Source organism: Pleurodeles waltl, chromosome 6 (genome assembly GCF_031143425.1).
Source record: "Pleurodeles waltl isolate 20211129_DDA chromosome 6, aPleWal1.hap1.20221129, whole genome shotgun sequence".
Classification (NCBI taxonomy): domain Eukaryota; kingdom Metazoa; phylum Chordata; class Amphibia; order Caudata; family Salamandridae; genus Pleurodeles; species Pleurodeles waltl.
Window position 1 is genome coordinate 966,635,594 of NC_090445.1, and position 23,327 is coordinate 966,658,920.

Sequence of the window (23,327 nt, forward strand, 5' to 3'; positions counted from 1 at the left end):
TGGTCCTATGGACCACTGCCTACTCTGAAAAAAAACGAAACAAAAAGGTTTCGGTATTTTTTCTATTTGCAGCTCGTTTTCCTTTAAGGAAAACGGGCTGCAAAGAGAAAAAAAAAAACTGCTTTATTTAAAAGCAGTCACGGACATGGTGGTCTGCTGTCTCCAGCAGGCCACCATCCCCGTGAGTGCCTAGACTCGCTATGGGGTCGCAAACTGCGACCCACCTCATAAATATTTATTCTGCGACCCCATAGCGAGTCGCAGAAGGTGTCTGAGACACCTTTCTGCATTTCCTTTTGCGAGTTGCAAATTGCGAGTCGCTGGGACTCGCAATTTGCAACTCGCAAAAGGAAATCTACCTACATCTGGCCCAAAGTTCTCCCACTTTACTGTACTTTTGTTTAATAAAAATCCTCCCCACCTACTTGCAATTGTTTGTCTTACGATACTGACCACGGTATACAAGATTTAACTTTGGCATACCCCACTGCAACCTTCATAAATAAAAATGCCTCTATATAACTAATTACATTTCAGCTAGCCTTCACTGGAACCCAGGAAATAATATTGGCAATACGTTTTTTTCAGTTAACCATGGTGGATCATTCCTCTCGAGTCAGACATTTTCACAGCAGTGGCCCATACAAAGAGGTATGCGGCAGAGAGGTCTGCTCTCCCATTTACGAATTGCCCTTGTAGAGGATCCATTGGCCTGTATCCAATGTGGGAGGGCCAGAAAGCAGGACGAACGTTTGTAGTGTGAGCTCTCCATGTAAATGATGCTCTTTTGATTTTAAGAGACCACACATTAATCTAGCAGAAATAATGAAAATATTACGACTTTGGTGAAATGTAGGGACAGCAAGCATATTGGGGTAAATCACCTATTCCCACTGCACCCCATATGTGACCTCAGCAGTATGGAGGAGTACGATACTCTGTTGAAGACTAATGAACCCACTACATCTGACGTATTGTAGACATGCATTGACCACACTATACTCCGCAGTAGTACACAACTTCTACACAGACATCTCACAGCTGAAGACGAAATGGGGGCAGATATTGGGAAAGCATATCAAGGACAGGACATTGGAGTACACGTAAAAGGTGACAACGAATCCCTGGTGTAAATTTACTCCGCTGACAAGGAATACCTGATGTAAATCTACTTAGCTTAATTATTTACAACATACTTATTCCCAATGAGGATAGTTAAAATGGACCCTGATGCTTCAAATATGTGCCCAACATGGCAGCAAGCACAAATGGATTTTTACCATATGGTTTGGGACTTTACCTTCATAAAATATTATTAGGTCTAAGTGCTTAAACTCACTTCGACCCAATAATATTGAGTCAAAGTGAGACAGGTAGAACTGTAGCCCTTGACCCTTCGTTGTGGCTTTTAGGTCAAATGCTAAGGATGAAATCCTCTAATAAAGTGTAAGTTTGTTTGTTGACTTAGCATGAGTGATAGCCAACAGGAACAATGGCAATGACTAGGAGGGACGTGGGGCTCTAGACACTAAGAAGTGTCTACATTATTTCAAAAAGTGGTCCACAGAGCAGATGGCCAAGCTAAGTACGCAACACAGAATGGATTGCGGGGGGCTGTGATAGATGTATGGGATACAACTACTCTAGTTATAGTGTCTAAATCAGAAAACAATCGCCACAAAAGATGTTATATGAAACTATTATTTTAAATGTGAAAGGCATGAGGGGGGCTACGAATGTCGACAGGAAACTGGAGAGAAAGTAATAACACTGAAAGCTTCAAACTCTGGCTGCTACTCAACTGTGTGGTAGTATGACCGGACACTAGTACAAAACGATCCGTTAACAGTAAACTAAGTTTAGCATATCTGCTCTGGCTGGCGGTAGGATTGTTCAATTTACATTAGATGGGTGTTGAAAATGGTGTTCAATACTGTTCTATACAAACGCTCTGCACTATTACACTCTTATGTTCTTAGACGTGGGAAACTGCAAGAAAACTATTCTACTAATGATGTAATGATAAATGAAAAATCAATTAAGAGCAGTTTAAAAACCCTAAAGATGATTTATCTATAAACTTTAAATAAATGTATTTTCGAAATGCATTCATCGTGCGATCAAGTATCTGCTGCCTAACCGTTTCTGAAAAGCTATACCTTTTGCTATTAACTACATATTCTTCGGTTTTTGGACTAGTTACCCTCTACCCAATTTCCCACAACAAAAGCTGCTCTTTTTCAGAAAACATAAATACGATTTTGTCTCAAAATAATGGGGATGGTTTTTACCAAATAAATGTTTGTTCCAAAAACATCAGCTAATTGTGCTCAAGCACTCACAGATAAACAGTCTTGCATGTGTCCTGGTTTATCACAGGGGCTTGCCACCACTCTCATTCACCCCTGGTCCTGGGTATTACTGCCTGTCCCTTCTACCTCCTGCTCAGGATGCAGTCCATACTGACGTGAGTGCTGCCCCGCTGTCACCTCTCCCATCACTGGCAAGTAAATCCTGTCCTTATATGGGCAATTCAAAAGCAATGACCGTATGCCCCATCAAAGCGGCAGACTACAGCAGGATTTGAGGGTCTGTCCGTTGTGATGAAAGGAAGCCTCTTCCTATATTCAGCTCTTCACCCGTGTTCCTGACTCTCCAGGCAAGATTATCTGCAACCAGATATGAAGAACATCTTCCTAGAAATGTTCTATTTGTAGCCCTTCTTAGAATACCTTTTGCAGCATTACCTCAAAGACTTGTCCTTGCAAATAATCAGTCTTACAAGCTCTGCCTGGGAAAAACTAAGAAGCATTACATATTAGTTGTTCAGATTTGGCCCCTGTACTGTCCGATGCAAGTATGTACTGAGTTTCGGTCACACCTTCAATGTTGTGCAGTAACAACTGTAACAACAGTCTCTTGGGCCCCTGCAGTCTTATATGCAGATTCTGTGTAAACCTTTGTTTCTGACCATACATCAGGGCCAGACAAGTGTCATCGCAGTTCTTTTGGCTCCAACCAGATAAAGGTATTGTGTCACTCGCATGTTAAGGTTTTGCCGCACTGCAAAAATTACTATAGTAAATGTTTTGCAGGTCTCAATTCCCGTAGAAGTTTACAATTTATGCAAAACCCAGGCAAATTCAAACATGTATTTTAAATTGATGTAAGAGCACAGTTTAACAGCAGACAAGTGTTCTGTTTAGTATAAAAGGTAATCACTCATGAGAGACTGCAGAAATTCTAAGACGACTTCCATCTGACTAGACAAACTGTGTGATTACTAACCAACTTCGCACTTCTATAGCGCACTACTCACCCATTAGGGTCTCAATGAGCTGTACTCATACCGCTGTGGAACCCCTCCTGGCTTTTCCCTGTGAGGCGCCCAATCCTGGGCACCTCCAGGGTGAAGCCAGGCATCCAAGCGCTGTCAGGGCTGTTGTGGAGATTAAGCAAACTATTGCCCAGAGTTACAGAGTGGGACCCATTAATTAGATTAGGCACGAGGCGAGAATTATCTGGTCCAAGAGAATTGAGCCCAAGACCCGCCGAGGCAGGAAATGAACCCTGGTCCCGGGCCAGATCTCTGCATCAGGGTCTGCCGCTCTAACCATTGTGCCACACTTCTCCCCACTTCTAACCAACAACATCTCGTGAGAATTCACTTACATTTCTAGCCTTCATTTCTTCTATTCACCATCAGTGCCAGGTGTTGCCTTTGGCATATTCAGTGCTGGTAAAGGAGTCTGGTGGGTTCCACATTGTTCCAGGAATACATGGATCTACAAGTTGGTGATGACTTGAGTCTGACAACATGAACAGGTTGTGCCCTGTATGAACATCCCACACCAGGAATGCCAACTATATTGACAAGAATGACAAGAATATGTCAGGAATTGCTGGCTTTACATCTGGAATGGCCACCGCTGCACCAAGGTTAAAACAGTTAAGCCAATGATTCCCACAGTATGTGAAGAATATCTACCATAGTGACAGGGGGGGGAATATAATTATGCCAAGAATGTCAGCTAATATGCCAATGCTAGATGCTATAATCCCAAAGATGCCCACAACATGTCAAGAATGAACATCATTATGCTAGGAATGGGCACTATTATGCCTGGATGTTGGGGGAGGGCAAAGTACCCCATTATGACAGAATGGTACATGATTAATCTAGGGGGTTCAAAATATGCCCAGGAGGATCATTGTAATGGTTGTTGTTTTATAACTATATATATATATATATATATATATATATATATATATATATATATATATATATGGAAAATGTCACTTACCCAGTGTACATCTGTTCGTGGCATGAGTCGCTGCAGATTCACATGCTGTGCACATCCCGCCATCTAGTGTTGGGCTCGGAGTGTTACAAGTTGTTTTTCTTTGAAGAAGTCTTTTCGAGTCACGAGATCGAGGGACTCCTCCCCTTTCGGCTCCATTGCGCATGGGCGTCGACTCCATCTTAGATTGTTTTCCCCGCAGAGGGTGAGGTAGGAGTTGTGTATTATAGTAATAGTGCCCATGCAATGGAGTGAATATGTATATACATAATGTAGTTTAAAGTGTTATATTTACAAATTTGTAAATGTTCAAGATCAACTTCGAAACGGCTACAGGCTCCCGGGGAGGCGGGTGGGCGCATGTGAATCTGCAGCGACTCATGCCACGAACAGATGTACACTGGGTAAGTGACATTTTCCGTTCGATGGCATGTGTAGCTGCAGATACACATGCTGTGCATAGACTAGTAAGCAGTTATCTCCCCAAAAGCGGTGGTTCAGCCTGTAGGAGTTGAAGTTGTTTGAAACAAAGTTCGTAATACTGCTTGGCCTACTGTGGCTTGTTGTGCTGTTAACACATCCACGCAGTAGTGTTTGGTAAACGTATGAGGCATAGACCATGTGGCTGCCTTACATATTTCAGTTATAGGAATATTTCCTAGAAAGGCCATGGTAGCACCTTTCTTTCTAGTCGAGTGTGCCTTTGGTGTAATAGGCAGTTCTCTTTTTGCTTTGAGATACCAAGTTTGAATGCATTTAACTATCCATCTAGCAATGCCTTGTTTGGAAATTGGATTTCCTGCATGAGGTTTTTGGAAAGCAATAAATAATTGTTTTGTTTTCCAAATTTGTTTTGTTCTGTCAATGTAGTACATTAACTCTCTTTTGATGTCTAATGTATGTAGTGCTCTTTCAGCTACAGAATCTGGCTGTGGGAAAAACACTGGTAATTCTACTGTTTGATTCAAGTGGAACGGTGATATGACTTTTGGTAAACATTTAGTATTTGTCCGTAGAACTACTTTATGCTTGTGTATTTGAATAAATGGTTCTTGTATGGTAAATGCTTGAATTTCACTTACTCTTCTTAGAGATGTGATGGCAATTAGAAATGCAACTTTCCATGTTAAGTATTGCATTTCACAAGAGTGCATGGGCTCAAAAGGTGGACCCATGAGTCGTGTTAAGACAATGTTGAGGTTCCATGAAGGAACTGGTGGTGTTCTTGGTGGTATAATTCTCTTTAGGCCTTCCATAAATGCTTTTATGCCTGGTATCCTAAATAATGAAGTTGAGTGCGTAATTTGCAGGTAAGCTGAAATTGCGGTAAGATGTATCTTAATGGAAGAAAAAGCTAGCTTTGACTTTTGCAAATGTAGTAAGTATCTTACGATGTCTTTGGCAGATGCGTGTAAGGGTTGAATTTGATTATTATGGCAGTAATAAACAAATCTTTTCCACTTATTTGCATAGCAATGTCTAGTGGTAGGTTTCCTAGCTTGTTTTATGACTTCCATACATTCTTGTGTAAGGCCTAAGTGTCCGAACTCTAGGACTTCAGGAGCCAAATTGCTAGATTCAGCGATGCTGGATTTGGGTGTCTGATCTGTTGTTTGTGTTGAGTTAACAGATCTGGTCTGTTTGGTAGTTTGACATGAGGCACTACTGAGAGGTCTATTAGTGTTGTGTACCAAGGTTGTCTTGCCCAAGTTGGTGCTATTAGTATGAGTTTGAGTTTGTTTTGACTCAATTTGTTTACCAGATATGGAAGGAGTGGGAGAGGGGGAAAAGCGTATGCAAATATCCCTGACCAACTCATCCATAACGCATTGCCCTGAGACTGATCTTGTGGGTACCTGGATGCGAAGTATTGGAATTTTGCGTTTTCCTTTGTTGCAAATAGATCTATTTGTGGTGTTCCCCAACTTTGGAAGTAAATGTTTAGTATCTGGGGGTGAATCTCCCATTCATGGATCTGTTGGTGATCCCGAGAGAGATTGTCTGCTAACTGATTCTGAATCCCTGGAATAAATTGTGCTATTAGGCGAATGTGGTTGTGAATCGCCCAATGCCATATTTTCTATGCCAGGAGACACAACTGTGTTGAGTGTGTCCCTCCCTGTTTGTTTAGGTAATACATCGTTGTCATGTTGTCTGTTTTGACAAGAATGTGTTTGTGGCTTATTATGGGTTGAAATGCCTTTAGCGCTAGAAATACTGCCAGTAGTTCTAAGTGATTTATGTGAAACTGCTTTTGCTGAGTGTCCCATTGTCCCTGGATGCTGTGTTGATTGAGGTGTGCTCCCCACCCTATCATGGAGGCATCTGTGGTTATTACATATTGTGGCACTGGGTCTTGGAATGGCCGCCCTTGGTTTAAATTTATATTGTTCCACCATTGAAGCGAGGTGTATGTTTGGCGGTCTATCAACACTAGATCTAGAAGTTGACCCTGTGCCTGTGACCATTGTGATGCTAGGCACTGTTGTAAGGGCTGCATGTGTAACCTTGCGTTTGGGACAATGGCTATGCATGAGGACATCATGCCTAGGAGTTTCATCACCATTTTGACTTGTATTCTTTGTTTTGGATTCATGGCCTTTATTACATTGTGAAATGCCTGTACCCTTTGTGGGCTTGGAGGGGCAATCCCTTTTGCTGTTTTGATTGTCGCCCCTAAGTATTGCTGTGTTTGACACGGCTGAAGGTGTGACTTTGTGTAGTTGATTGAGAAACCTAGTTTGTGGAGGGTTTCTATGACATACTTTGTGTGTTGTGAACACCGTTCTAGCGTGTTGGTTTTGATTAACCAATCGTCTAGGTACGGGAACACATGTATTTGCTGCCTTCTAATATGTGCAGCTACGACTGCCAGGCATTTTGTAAAAACTCTTGGCGCAGTTGTTATTCTGAATGGCAACACCTTGAATTGGTAATGTACCCCTTGGAATACAAACCTTAAGTACTTTCTGTGTGAAGGATGTATCGGTATATGGAAATATGCATCCTTTAGGTCTAGTGTTGTCATGTAGTCTTGTTTGAGCAGTGGGATTACGTCCTGTAATGTCACCATGTGAAAGTGATCTGATTTGATGTAGGTATTTAATGTTCTGAGATCTAATATAGGTCTTAGAGTCTTTGTCTTTTTTGGGTATGAGAAAGTACAGAGAGTAAACTCCTGTTCCTTTCTGTTGAATTGGTACTAATTCTATTGCTCCTTTTTGTAGCAACGCTTAGACCTCTAGTCCTAGAAGATCCATGTGTTCTTTTGACATATTGTGTGTTTTCGGTGGGACGTTTGGAGGGAATTTGAGAAATTCTATGCAATAACCATGCTGGATAATTGCTAGGACCCAAGTGTCTGTTGTTATTTCCTTCCAATGGTTGTAAAACTTGGTTAGTCTCCCCCCCACAGGTGTTATGTGTTGGGGATTTGTGACGTGGAAGTCACTGCTTGTTTTGAGGAGTTTTGGGACTTTGGAACTTCCCTCTATTTTTTTGGAATTGTCCCCCTCTATATTGCCCCCGAAAACTTCCCCGCTGATATTGGCTTTGATAAGTGGGCCTTGCTTGTGAGGTTGTGGCTTCTGTGGGTTGACCTCAAAACCCCCCTCTAAATTGTGTCTTGCGAAATGTGCCTCTGCTCTATGGGGAGTAGAGTGTGCCCATGGCTTTTGCTGTATCAGTGTCTTTTTTAAGTTTCTCAATAGCAGTGTCCACCTCCGGCCCAAACAACTGCTGTTCATTAAAAGGCATATTCAGCACGGCTTGTTGTATTTCCGGCTTGAATCCTGACGTACGCAACCCTGCGTGTCTCCTTATTGTTACTGCAGTATTTACAGTCCTTGCAGCTGTATCTGCTGCATCCATTGCTGACCGTATCTGATTATTTGAGATACTTTGTCCTTCCTCCATTCGTCCCAATGAGCTCTATCATATCTTGCCAGAAGTGCTTGTGGGTTGGCAATGCGCCATTGGTTTGCTGCTTGTGCTGCAACCCTTTTTCCCGCAGCGTCGAATTTGCGACTCTCCTTGTCTGGAGGTGGAGCGTCTCCCGAGGTGTGAGAGTTTGCTCTCTTGCGAGCTGCCCCAATAACCACAGAGTCTGGTGTTAACTGCTGCGTAATATAAACAGGGTCCGTTGGCGGTGGCTTGTACTTTTTCTCCACCCTTGGAGTTATTGCCCTGCCTTTAACAGGATCCTGAAATACTTGTTTGGAGTGTTTTAGCATTCCAGGGAGCATAGGTAAGCTTTGGTATTGGCTATGAGTGGAGGATAGTGTATTAAACAAAAAGTCATCCTCAATCGGTTCTGCATGCAAGGTGACGTTATGAAAAGCAGCTGCCCTTGAGACCACCTGCATGTAGGATGTACTGTCTTCAGGTGGCGACGGTCTCGCAGGGTAACAGTCTGGGCTGTTATCTGATACCGGGGCATCATAAAGGTCCCATGCGTCGGGATCATCTTGACTCATTGCAGTATGAGTCGGGTATTGCATCAATGGTGGAGTGGCTACCGGTGATGTGTGCATTGATGGTGGTGGAGATGGTGGCGGAGTTGTTTGTTTTGCCACCTTTGCCTGTGGCTGCTTGGCCTTTTCTTGAAAGGCAAGCCTTTTTTTCATTTTAATTGGGGGAAAGAGTGCTTATCTTCCCTGTGTCCTTTTGAATGTGGAGCCTCCTTTGAGTGTAGTCTGGCTCCATTGATTCAAGTTCTTGTCCGAACTTATGTCCTTGCATTTGGGAGGACAACCCCTGTTCCTCTGTGTAGGAACCTGTTTTCGGTTCCGAGGCTGGGTGTTTTGGAATCGAAACCTTTTCGGTCGCCTTTTTGGGCTCTGACGAAACCTTCTTTATTTTCGGCGTCGTGGGGTCTCGGTGCCGACTCATTTCGGTGCCACTGTCTCGGTGCCGAACTTGCTCGGAGCCGCTGTCTCGGGCCCGAGATTGCTGTGTGCCGGTATCTCGACCGGAGTCGGATAACTTCGACACAAGCGTGCCCTTTTTCGGTGCCGATGATCGGTCACCTATTTTTCAGGTTAAGCCATGGCCTGTTGGCGGTGGCGTCCCCTGGGCCTTTGTGGTCTTCTCGTGAGTTTTATGTTTCGACGTCTTACTCACGGTTTTCGGCGTTTCTTCGGGCTCAAGCTCGTCTGAGTCCGACTCTTGAATGGAGAAGGCTTCTTCTTCCTCCAAACACCCTTGTCCGGTCGGCGCCAACGCCATCTGCAATCTTCTCGCTCTTCGGTCTCTTAATGTCTTCCTCGACCGAAACGCTTGACAGGCTTCACAAGTATCTTCCTTGTGCTCTGGAGATAAACACAAGTTACAGACCAGATGCTGATCTGTATACGGATACTTGTTGTGACATTTTGGGCAGAATCGGAATGGGGTCCGTTCCATCAGCCTTGAAGAGACACGTGGCCGGGCCGACCAGGCCCCGACGGGGGGATCGAAAAAATCCCGAAGGGACACCGGAGCTCTTCTAAAGTCGGTGTCAATCTGTTGTAACTAACCCGATACCGAACGCAAACAATATCGACGATTTTTCCGAGATTCTAAATAACTTTCCGACTCGAAACACGGAGCGAAAAGGAACACGTCCGACCCCGATGGCGGAAAAAAAACAATCTAAGATGGAGTCGACGCCCATGCGCAATGGAGCCGAAAGGGGAGGAGTCCCTCGATCTCTTGACTCGAAAAGACTTCTTCAAAGAAAAACAACTTGTAACACTCCGAGCCCAACACTAGATGGCGGGATGTGCACAGCATGTGTATCTGCAGCTACACATGCCATCGATCATATAGATATAGATATATACACACACACACATACATACATACACACACACACTCACGCCCCAGTGATGCATAGTGTTATCAATTATGTTATTTCAGATGTTGCAGTAATTCTATCAATGAAGTCATAGACCAGGTCATGAGTGATTTAATATTTGAGTTAATTAACAGTGCATGGTGAGAGCTCACTTTATTATTAGTTTAAAGGCACAAGTTAAAAATACTTGCGATAACTGTAACTGGTGAATTTCAGTGTTTTTGTTTGTTTAAAATGGTATGTTTAAACTGACATTTTCACCTAACTATAACGTCACTTTAACCTTAATTTTTTCATTGAATTTCTAAGTTTTATTTAACGCAAAGTAAGATGTTGACCGCCATGACTGGTGTGGCATTGGGCACAGGGTTTAACCACTGGGCTGGCCAGCGCCCAAACTTGTGCAGGGGCCCAACTCACCCCGTGAGTACCCAATCTCCTCCTTGGGCACCCAATCTGCCAACAGGGGCACAGCCAACCACTGCTGTGCATGGTCAACTAACTCCCAGCCCACTGCGCACAGCCTTCACCAGTCATGCAGTCCCTTCAAGCATCGGCTCCATGAAACCCTCAAGCACCATTGCACATAGGCAGCCTAAGGAACATAAATAAACAAGCATTTGCAATGCACAAGAGTCTCGCATTTGTCCGAGTTACAGCTATTACCAGTTGTAAACTCCCAACCCGATTGGTCTTGCCAGATTGAAAGGAAAAAAAAAAAAAGCACATTCGCTCTGCTACAGTTCACTCATAATTAAACCTATCATCAAAAGTGCAATTATCTATGTAACCGGCAAAAGGGCAATTAACTATGTACCAGGGTCGATATTATGCAAAGTGCTTGACTTCTGCCAAGTAAGATCACGCTGCGAAAATAGAGAAAAAGTAGTCCATAAACCCAGCGAGCCTCGCAGGTTTTCAGTACTTGGTCGCTGCGCTTGAGGACGGCTAAACAGCGGAAAAGGCATGACATGTGCGTTCCTTCCACTAATGAAAGCAAGAAGATATTAACAGGCAAGCCCACGAACCAATGAAAGACACTGATGTGACGTGGACGGGGTTCCGAGCCCTTTTCTAACTCCTAAAGCATCTGGCAAGCAATACGCAGGCGCATGCGACGCAGGCTCGACCCTAAAAACTACAGAATTGCCAAAGTTTATATACAACATAATCTCATTCAACAAATGCAAGACATTACAAGGCAACTTCAGCTGAATATCTTCTCATAAAAGTGTACAGAATCAAAAGGAATTTTTCTGGTGATTAATTCTTGCATGACAATTGGCCTTCAAGCACTTGAGTTTTTAAGGACACCTACTTTCAGGATCAAAGATAAACAGGTTTCATAGAAAAAAAGAAATACTGCCTGAAGCCACTGGAAGGACTGATTAGGGGAACAACACCGGCACCCAAAGGCTTTGCTTTTTCCAGATCCTGCTGAATAAGTGCTCCCAAATTTTCGGCACCAGGCTTGCCTAACGTCAAAGGAAACTCAAAGCTCATTGTCAGATAAACAAGGACTGTCTGTTCTGCTGCTCCAATTCTTTGTATTATTTAGTCAACATTCTCTTTGGAAGTAGGCTTACAAATAAACAGCAAGTTTAACTTCCCAAGTGGAAGCTTTCACACTTTAAACTTGAGAAAGTATTTCTTAGGAAACTTGGCTTTTAGTAAGCCTACTACTATAGAGCATGCTGATCGAAGAATAAAATATTTGCAGAGTAGACGTACCACGTTCATGGTTTGACAAACTGCTTTAACCTCTTCAAGCATTCAAAGTCAACAGGTAGGGACCGCTATCTTGCAAGGAGATGCTAACACTGGTAACCTAAAACTTGTTCTGAAGTATTTTGTACACACAGCTATGTAGTGTTGTAAAGTAGCAACACTCAGGACTCAATGTCTTAACTCAGAACCATCACATACCCTACCCTGCCAGTCATTTGACCAATGCCACAAAATAAAGAATGCCATATTCGAGCTGACCCATGACTAGTAGCGTCTTATAAGAAATGCCTTCCCTCTTTACAAAGGGACTTGAGAGACAACTACCACCTTCTTTCGGGGAGGGGGCATACCTAAAATACAGCTGACTCAAGGGAGAATGTTAATTATTGCTCAATGTTCAACTTCTGCTCTGCCAGCAAGAACTTAGAAAAGAATGTAAAAGGATGCCTCTGAGAAGACTTTAAAATTAATCATACACTTCATGACCATCAAAAAGGGTTCCAGCGATCGTCTCCTCTTTGGATTTAAAGAAAAATTCAGCTCATAAATCCCTTAAACTCTCTTCATCCTACAATACCACTGATCACAATTTTCTTTTGACAGGATACAGGAATGGTTTGAAGTATTTCATCCTGCCTTGTAGTTCATGCCTAGGAAACCACAGACAATAAAATCATATGAATCAACCTACTGCCTGAAATAATGTGAAGACTCTCAAAACTCCCCTACCTTGACCTCTTTTCAACATTCATTGTTAGCCTCTGGTTCCGACCAAAGAACAATATGCAAGCGATTCTACAGGTGCAAATGGAGGACTTTCACATCCAGTTCCATCTGGAAAGTTAGCCAGCAAACAGAGTAGCACCGTTCATACCTGAACTACATGTAAATCTGGATGAAAGAGGTTCCTACACATGAATGAAGCAGACTGTGGTTATGTCATTTGGAACTGATCTGGACCAACTAACAATTTGATATTTGCCAATTCCTCATCCCCTCGAGGAGATTCATCATACAGCCTTCCACTGATTATACAGCAAGAAACTTTAGGTTCCATTTCGACTCCTAGTTCTCTATTATCCTGTAACTGAACGCTGTGGCCAAGGGCATTAATATGGAGCTTTCTTGCATTGGAAACTTCTTCTACTCTTCAAAATGGACTGCTGAATCAATACAAGAGCTCTGGTGTTGGCAACCCTAAAACACTGCAACATTGCCTACAGTGGACTCAATGGGCTATAAAGACTCTCAAACCAAGCTGCCAGAATGTCCTCGAACCTACAGGGGGAGACTCTTTGAAGCAAGAACTGAGTTCATGGCTCTCTGTACTGTGCAAAAAGCATACTGGTAGAAGGTTCCAGTGCATCTTTATAATTGTGCACCCAACTAGGATCCTTACAACCATCATCAATGAACCTGATCACACAAAAAGCCTTCAAATGTCTGAAACCCAGAAGGAGGACCACTGGAGTCCAGGTCATATGGTTGCAGAACATCCTGATTCCTAGCCAGCAGGCTAATTCAAGCTATGTGTGCTTCAGAAAGAATCTACAAATGAAAATCTTAGGTGTGCATTTTACTGAACTTGACTTGCCTAAGGTTTAGGATTAAGAATATCAAACTGGAGCCTCACCTCCACAGATTGGCCTCTAAAGTACCACTTCATCACTGAAGTTTCCTGATCCCCTGTTTGCGTTTAGCAATATAACATGCAGCACGCTTCAAAACTCCTAAATAAATAACAGTGTATTCACTTCACTCTGGTGTATGAGTCCGTATGCTTGAACTGGGAAGGGCCAAGGCTTTTGTCTGGAATGGGGTAGAAAGTCAAGGTTTGAACTATTTTGGGAAAATTAGGATATTTCCTGGGAGGAAGAGTATAAGGGGAAGATGTTCCATTCCTTGTCAGCACTGCATAAAAACATGTATCATTTTGGATAATTTCCTCCACATTACAAAGGTACAAGATGAATATTACCATGCTCTTTATGTAGCATCCTCCTAATGTTCTGTAGCTCATGTGGGAGGGCTTAGGGAACCAACGTTACGTATGCCTCTGCCTCAGAGTTAAGACAATAAAGGACCGTCCAGAAGCAGTTTTGTTGGGCAACTGTGACTGAGGAAATCTGACACATTCATTTTTCTCATGCACTATGAATGTTGATTAAACAGGAAAGGTAACAACCAATGAGTCCTGGTCCGTCTCTCCTGGAACATTCCTTCTTTTGTATCTGCTCCATCCCTCAATTATGAAAATGCTTGAAATAACACAGTGTCATTCGAATGGCTAATTATGCATTTTGAGCCTGGCACACGTCAACTGGGCCTAGGTTTCTTCAAGTGTACCCCGGAACTGGATAGTAAATGGCCTCAATAGCAGCTCCTTGTATTTACCTTGACTCCAGAAAAAGCACAGTAGCATCAGCCTAGAAAGGCGTCTGCCCACAGTCAGGACACCCCATGATGCAATAAAGAATCAGAAAAGCCTTCCTGCTGTTTCCTTATGGCAACGTTAAAGCTGTACTATCCTAGGGAACAGAACAGCTGCCTGGCCCACAGAACAAGATGAGCAAAAGCAATCTGTCTGCATCTGCCTTATAAATGACTGTAGCTACCTTCCCAGGACTGATTCTGAGGATATCTTGAAGAAGGCAGAAGGACTTTCTTCTTTACCCTAGGTAAGATGGGTATAGCCTAGTAACTGGGTATAACCAGCCCAGCTGCAGAACTTTTAAAATAATTTCAGTGATAATACAGCTCAAAGGAGCAGACGGACCCCAATTCAAAGGTTTCCCATTAGCTTGTGGGAACCAGTGGATCATTCATTGTGTGATCTAGGCCCCAATGGTACCCTCCATTCCTGACAATCTTCAAGTGCAAACAATTGTTTGAGATCTGGGCTCTTTAAAGTTCAGTTCTGAGAAGGACCAACAGGTGCCAAGTTCATTCCCAGTGCCAGTAGCCCCTCTTTGGAAACACAGACTTTGGTGGCCAGTTGTGTTACCAATCATCAGTTCCCCAGCAGACCAATTAAGTGGATAATAAAGCTGTGATTCTTGGAACAGTTCGGGTTTTTTTGTCAACCAGAAGCTATCATCTTTGTAGGTGAGAGTCTCAGTGCACTATTTGTGTTTTTGGACTCAGACTTGTCACAATCTAAGCTGGCTGAGCTGAAATGCCTTAAGAAATTAGGACAAAGGGCTGATAAACTATACCTGACATGCCTGTTGGCAGGCAGGGGAAGGAGGCACAGAAGCAAGCATGCAGAATGGATATATGCACAGCGTACCTTCAGATCAACCTGATAAGTGCTACGTGATGCTAGGCATGCCTATAGATCTGAGGCCAAAACTACAGTTCTCCATAGATTTTTTTCTCCAACGAAGGGTCTCTGGTGGCTTGCATTAGATAGTTCTGAGGAGAGCTTTGTCCCCTAATGTCATGATGGACCTTGAAGAAAGGACTGTGTCCATCACAAGTGCATCTAAGCCTTCTCACAAGATAGACAGACTCATGTGGATCAGAGTGTTGAGAGCAAGTGATAGGGTGGCAAGGGAGGTAGTGCTAAGTCAGGAACTTATCAATCCTACCAGTTTCAGGATGCCTATCTCCAGCGCAAGTAGATTGCTTCATGCACAAATAACCAAAGAGTATTATTAATGGGCCTAGTCAAATCGAGACACCTTCAAATCATTAAAAAACACAATATGCTTTCAGTAATTCCTTTATCCTTTGAGTGAGCAGTGCTGTTTTTCCTCGAACCATGCTAGGCTGCAAGGAACAAAAGGGAAGGCTCCTTAAGGGGTATCAGAAACAGATGCTGGGTAGTCTAGATGAGCATCTTCCTTCAGTGTTTTTTGGGCTACTCTATAACGTGGGGTTAATAAAATTTGTTTCCCCTCAGAATGAGGCACAAATGAGGAAAGTAGGGTCTGCTGCTGACCAGAAACATGCACAGCAGAGATTCTAAAATATGACGCATGCCAACTATGAGACTTAGGTTCCGAGTCCAGAAGGCAAATTGCAGAATTGGTCAAAAATATCATTGCCTTTAAAAGGAAGGAAATCTACACTCAAAAGGATTCTATTAGCTAACTTCATACACTACTTTAAAAACATACCAATTCCCCCGTCTTTGGTATTCTCCCAAATTTATAGAATGTCAACTTACCTCATCTAAATAGGTAAGCAGATCAAAAGTTAAATTGGATGTATTGTGAGGAAAGGCAGCTTTGGCAGTGCTTGACTGCCAAGTGAACTATTTCTCTTTCAGGAAAAAACACGTGTGAAAGAGGAAAGGGCAAAGGTAATTTTAGTTTCAGTTGATGCTTGTATTACTGGGAATGGCAGAAATGGAAAAGACACGTAGCTGACAGAAGGTGTTGCTTGGGAAAGAGTGTGGGTTGACCGATCTGTCAGCCTGTTGTCCACCTGTTACTTCGTATACCTAGCTGGCTATGACATTAGACAATGCGTTCAGATATACAGTGATTAGAATGGGATTGTACATGCTCAGCTACATCTTTCCCAAAGGAAATTTAATTTAGATGCATACATTTTAAAAGAATGGGAAAAAGAACTTTCTGGACATTTTGCATATCACTGATTGAAGGAAAAAAAAAAAGAAGACGGTTAAAGGGTCATTACGATCCCGGCAGTCAGCGATAATGTGGCGGTAAGTACCGCCAACAGGCTGGCGGTACTTACCGCCACATTATGACATAGGCGAGTTGGCCACTCCGACCGCCCCGGCAGTAACAGCCGCCGGGCTGGAGGTATTCAGCTCCAGCCCGGCAGCCACCATTATTCCACCTGCAGGATTATGACCCCGCCTACCGCCATGGTTTTCGTGGCATTCGTAACGCCACAAAAACCATGGCGGTACGCCATATCAGTGACCGGGAATTCCTTCCCTGTCATTGATGGGGGTCTCCCCCCACCCACCCCTCCAGTTACCCCCCTCTAACCCTACCTACCTCTCCACTCAAACCCCCTACATCCATGCCCCTATTTACAAACACACACACACGCATGCACACTCATTCACACATACATTCACGCATGCATACATCCAATCACACACATCAGCACACACTTCCAAACATACACGCAGACATGCATTCACATTTCACGCACACGCTTACATTCACACATCCCCAACACCCCCCTACCCCTGTCGGAGACCCAACTTACCTGGATCCAGGGGGTCCTCCGGCAGGAGACGGGCGCTGCTACCGCCAGCAGAACACCGTCAGGGCGTATTATTTTTCCATAATACGGCTGGTGGCAGTCTACTGACGTGGCGCTGCTTGTGGTAGAAGTGCCACCTTGCCGCTATTCGCTGGCATGGCCACAGCCGGTTTCTGCCATTCTTGTAGTGGAAATCAGTCTGTGGTCATAATATGGCAGACGGATGGTAGCCGCAGCAACAGTCTTTTGGCAGTAGATGGTTTTTACTGAGAAAGTTAAAATGAGGGCCTAAGTCTCATTTTGAGTCTTTTCTCAAATCTACCCAACTCATGAGTTTCAAGTACCTTAAATAAGCCAATAAGGCTGGAGGTCAGGACATTAGTGTTTTGCAGCACTCTGAGTTGATAGAGATGGATAGCAAACCAGTGACACTGTTAGATTACAATTGGTGGTAAACAGGTAATTTTTTTGAAGTTTGAATTAGTCTACCCAGCATGAACTAAGATATTTTTGGGAACCTACTGACCAATGAGTGCAATCTGTATATACTGGAGTGGACTAGATGCACTTGGGTTTTTACATTTTACTTGGTAATGAACACAGACTAAGAATGTGACCGTCAACTTCCACAAAAAATTCCGAAAGAAAACAAACACAACAAGCACTAGCCTGGCTAAATCAGTCTGGAATGCATTTTGAGTCCTGACTAAAACCTAACAAGCATTCACAATGCAATGGGTCTTGCGTTTGCTGGAGTTAAAGCTATTAGCATTGTAAACTCCTAACTGGACTTTTCTTGCCACATAAACTGAAAAGTAAAACAGTTTCACTTAAGCGGGCCGACGGCCGCCATGAGCACAAAGCAAACACACAAAAGGAAACAGAAGTTCGCTCACAGTGAAATGTATTGGCAACAGTGCAATTATCCATGTAACCGGCAAAAGTGGAAACATCCATATAACAGGATCGATGTCATGCAAAGCGTTCGACTACTGCCCAGCGAGATTGTGCTGCCTACGAAATAAAGAGGAAAAAGTAGTGCAGAGACCATATGGAAAACATGGAACCTCATATGTTTTCAGTAGTTGGTGGGGGCGCTCAAGGAGGGCTAAACACCGGAAAAGGCATGACGTATGCATGACTTTCACTAATGAAATCAAGCGAATTTTAAAAGGCAAGCCCATGAACCAACCAAACTGATGAGCTTGACATGGGCGTGGTTAAAAGCCCACAGAGAGATTACACCAGGGACAAAGCGCTTTGCGCTCTACCTTAAAAGGGTTTGCAGAAATGTAAAACAAAACCAACAAGCCTCGGCAAAGCCAACAGATATGCTGACCTTTTGGATTTGCGAATTATTTTTTTGTTCGTGAGTGGTTTTGATATGGAGGCGCACATTGAAGGAAACAGCAGCTTGAAACAAAAAAATGTATTCATTTAAAAGCACACATTGCACCCGTAATCCCTGATGAGAACTACGTATTGTGCAGAGGTGCACATTATATAAGAGCAGAATAAGTGGGCTGCACCGTGCTCCATGCTGCATGTTGTGGTGACTGAAAGCAAAACGTGAACGACACTGCAGCAGCAGATGAATAGGGCTGACTGAACGCCTCTTTAAGTAAGTATGCTCAGTGTATATTTATATATTTTTTTATTAAAAATAAAAGGTCTTGACTAAAACTAGACCGAAATGACTGCATAATGTATATAAAGCATCTGTGAAATAATAGAAAGTGCGATGAATCAGAGTATGTTGGAAATACCTACTAGTCCATCATGCATTACAATGCAAGCACTCCACTGGAGGCAGAATGATACACCATACAGCAAATAGCATAAGGTGAGAGAGAAATGGCCAAAGCCCGCTTAAAATACAAAAGTGGTAAAATGTCAAGCAGATAGCTGCACTTTCAAGCCAGTCTTAAAAGGGTCTTTTTGTTCTTTTTTTTCACAAAGGGTCACTAAACTTAACTTACACGGGGGCACTGAATATCAACAGGAGGTTGCTGATGCTGCGCCCAAAAACTGATCATACAGCCAACACGCAGGAACCAAGGTAAGGTTTAAATGTGTTCTCTCTTTAAAGGAACCATCAAAAGCAGGACAGCCCTTGATTTGAACTTGTGTAGCCCCTTGGATTAAAAGCCCCTGTAACGTAGCAAAGAAGGAAATGTATGCGAGGGGCGGGAAAACTTCTGGGGGCAAAACAAAACAGTGGAAGATGTGACAGCCAATACAGCTACGTGGGGATTTGTGTCCTCCGAGCTGATCGAGGGTGGCAATTGAAAAAGAAATGTGTTTTCTGTAGGATTTTTAAGCTACTTCACCGATATGTTCAAACTTCTCTCGAGAAAGCGTTACCAAAATACAAAGAAAAGAGGGCCTGGAATAAAAAATAACTTTATGGAGCATAAGGTTGTATTGCAACATCCCACGATAAGCCTAGGGAATTGGGCAAATATGAGAAGGGGAACGTTTTACAACTTTTTCGAAGTCAGAGCAGCATTTATTTCTGCTCGCTAGTCGGATAATGTCTCCTAAAACATGAAAAATTACAAAGGAAATGATTGATGTGTGCTTTCAAATAAAACAACCCAATTAAAACCCTTGATTTTTCTAGTTCTAACGAGGTCTATAACATAATTATTGCAGTTACAACCAAAGGCAGGTGAAGGAGGATTGAGCACATCCATCATAGCCAAAGGACCTGAGAAGTGAAGAATGGGACTGCGGTAAATATTGCTTAAGAAGCCCCTTTATGTCATCCCGCGGTCCCACTATGGGCAGTGTTCTGAGCTGCACACGCTTAACACGCTGTCTGACGGTTCCACATGTTTGAGAAAGATAATCTCCCCCGGCCCACGTTTTTTCCCCATTTGCCCTAGACTCCACTGAAAAATGTACTAGTTACATTGACACCATTTGAAAATGTACTTTTTATTTAATCTCGTTTGGTTCTGGTTTAAGATTATGTTCTATGCCTGTTATATCGAATATTCAGCCATTACTGTTCGCTTCAAGCAAACTGTAAACATGTTTAAATAAATATAATGTGTGTGAATGTGCGTATAATCTATTGCGACGAGATGAGTGTGTGAGTGACTTAGTAAGTACAAAAAAGGATATGTGAAAGAATTAATAAACTAACAACTAAATATCGGGGTGAGTGTGAGTAAATGCCAGGCAGAGCGAAAGGGGTCTGGAACGCTTACGTAGATCCGCAGAGAGAAGTCTGTGAATTAACTCTAAAGACTATAAAAAACATATGACTAAAAATTGTGGCAGTCTCAAATTGGACTGCATTTGTCTAAAAGAGTATTGCATGGGTACGTGCAGAACCATGTACAGTAAGTTCACTTGGCGGGAGCTGTGGAAAGACAATCTTTTGAGGACACCTTTTCATTTATGAGCGCCACATAAAGCAGAAGGGCCTAGAATGTTCACAAAATGGAACCACTATTTATATGGTCCTTTTTTAGCACAGTTCATATGGATTTCACATTTGCTGCAATTAACTGGTACTGAGAATATCGATCAATCGTTGGAGGCGAAGGCCTATGGAATGCTAAAAGTGCATTGTTCTATTTGTGCTTTGTAAAGTGCTTCACTGGCTTGCGAATGCTCGTACCTGGATTACTGTATGCCTGGTTCCTAAGAACGTATGAAACATATAAAAAACATCTGCGTGCATCATTCTGTATATTCTTAGGTACGTTGAATGGTGCATTGTTGATAAACTTATGTTATGGGAGGATATTAAATTGATATGAATGGCATTATTTAATGAACTAATGAAGTAGATTCCATCGAAGCAACACTACACCAGCCCGAGTATACTTGGAAGTGATCAGTCAGAGTAAAGATTAGGGTGACATCCAGCCGTACAATTTTAATTATCCTTTGGGTTTGTAGCAGCCACGGAAGACTTAATGAAAATAGATACAAATATTTTCTAGAGATCTTTCTCCAAAAAGAGAAAGTCTAGTATTTGGTTTCAAAGCCAAAGCCTCATAAAAAAGACTCTTGAACAACTGATACACAATAAGGTTAACCCTTTCATTCTCCTACTGCGGCTGCGACCCCATATTATTTTGAGTACAATTATTGTTTTAAACTGTCACAAGATATAACATCTGCCGGATGGGGTGAAGGCGCCTAAAAATTAAAGAAATCAAATGTGCATCTCCTACCCTTTCATTCCTAAACATCTGCATTGCCTCCTACACTTGCACAACGCGGTAACATTACTGCCACTTAAATGAAGCCCAACAATGCTTATGTAGTCCAGTCACCTCCAATGAATAACTCCAACCTTGAAAGGCAGCGGAGGTCAGTAAACGTATCTTGCCACAGCATCGCAAGCAGCCGTTTCAAGGATGAATACCAGAGTCAAAGGACTTAAATGCATGGATGGCAGCAGGAGACAAAAATAAACAAGAAATCAGCATAGTGAAGTCTCACCAGTCGCCATTAGCCTTGGTAACGGATTACATTTAGAGAGAGCTCCTGCTGGAACACATAGATTTCTCTTTCTGCAATTTCGATGTAGCTGGGAAAACGTTTTAAGACGTTCAAAGGTTTATACATCTAAATACGTTGAAGGCAGAAACGCTTTTTAAACCATATTCTGGACTTCAATTTGAATTCATGATGGACGAAATAGGTTTTCATTCAAAGATGAAACAAAGCAGGCGCATAACCACCGTAGCCACACTTGCAACACTCTCAACAAGCATGATCACTAGTGCTTTAAATGAAAATATAGAAGTGCAGGTACTCACTGTGCCGGTGCTCTGCCCATTAAATGTACTGCATCAGTGGTGAGAAGTGCCAGTACTCGCACTTTCAAATTAAAGAAGTGTAGGTACTCGGTACCGGACAGGCTCTGCCCATTTAAAGCACCGATTATAACTCTCGTAATTATCACATTATTTGAGGAACTGAAACTACTTTACAAAATAAAAAAAAATTACGAACCGGTTTGGGACCATGACATTCCCTCAACCCATCAGTAGTGAGCTGCTTCCCACTGCGATCTTTCCGTTCACATGTATTAACTGTGTCTGCAAACAAGCCCACGCTTTCCATAACTTTTTTAAAATTTCTTTTTATTAAACAGCTGAACAATATTAACTGGATTTTTTTTTTTTTTTTAATTAGGAGTCCTTAATCTCCAATAGAAGTTGAACTTTAACTGGACATTACAGCCGGAGCATTAAACACTAATCTTGGACAGATCGATTTAGAAAATACTTGGGTCGTTCCAAAGCAGGGTCTTTTTTTCCTGTTTTTTTTTGCAAAAGGAACACTGCTCACTACATGAAAAAAAAAATCTTCTTTGGGAATGCAAGCACAGAGATAGTGGTTGCAGGACACTATTCCTGCGGTAATAGTCGACAGCAAGAAGTCTCAAACCAGTGATCTAGCCACTATGTTATATTGATTTGATCAGTACACTAATCACTCGAGAGGGTGTTAAGGTGCTTGGACAAGTATATAGGTCTGTGGTCCCCAGGTGCTTATACAAAGACCAAGTCTTCTAATTAATATTCATTAAGCAGGATAGTCTGAAAACTTCTACGACTGGAAATTTTGTAATGCAACATATTAGTACATAAGTTGTATCTCAAAATTTAAGTCTGGTCAACAAAACGTTAGAGCACAATCTGCAACCACTTTTTGCAACCCACCTTTTCACAATCAAACCTTAAGTGATCTGGCCCAGGTAAAACATCTAGCATCTATCAATGGTGCACAGTATAGCAACTACACACTTCAACTGAAGAGTCTCTTTGATGGTCAAGGTTTAATTGAAAAACAACAGGTGGATAGAAAGTTACTGATTCAACGGTCTGATAACCGTACATCCAATGACCGGTCTCTATTTGGTCAAACAAGAAGCTCCTTCCACCAGTAAGCTCAGAGTATGCATGTCAATACATAATATACAAAATACAAGGTACCAGCTGTAAGCCCAAATGTTACTTCCAAAAACGATACGTGCAATGCAGGGATTAGGAAGCTTCTCTTAGCCCCCAAACTGTAATTTTTTAATCAACCTTTTTTCTATACCAACCAGTCTCGTTTGCACCTCTAGCAGGCCTCTAATCGCCCCACCAGGTCTTATGTAACTGGTAGTTGGTCACTCCTCAACTGGAGAAGGCACAATGTTATCTCTGGAAAGCCTCTTCTTGCATATACTGGCCCTCTCGTTGTCCCCAACAGAAGACTGATCACGCCAAGTCTAAAATATTCTCCTCACTCAAGTC

At 42.6% G+C, this 23,327-nt stretch overlaps 1 protein-coding gene across 8 annotated transcripts in view; it reads right to left on the reverse strand.

The window, feature by feature from the left end:
• The window catches only part of CPEB3 (cytoplasmic polyadenylation element binding protein 3), a 543,123-nt gene that overhangs the window by 323,954 nt on the left and 195,842 nt on the right, over positions 1 to 23,327 (reverse strand). The window lies entirely within an intron of this gene.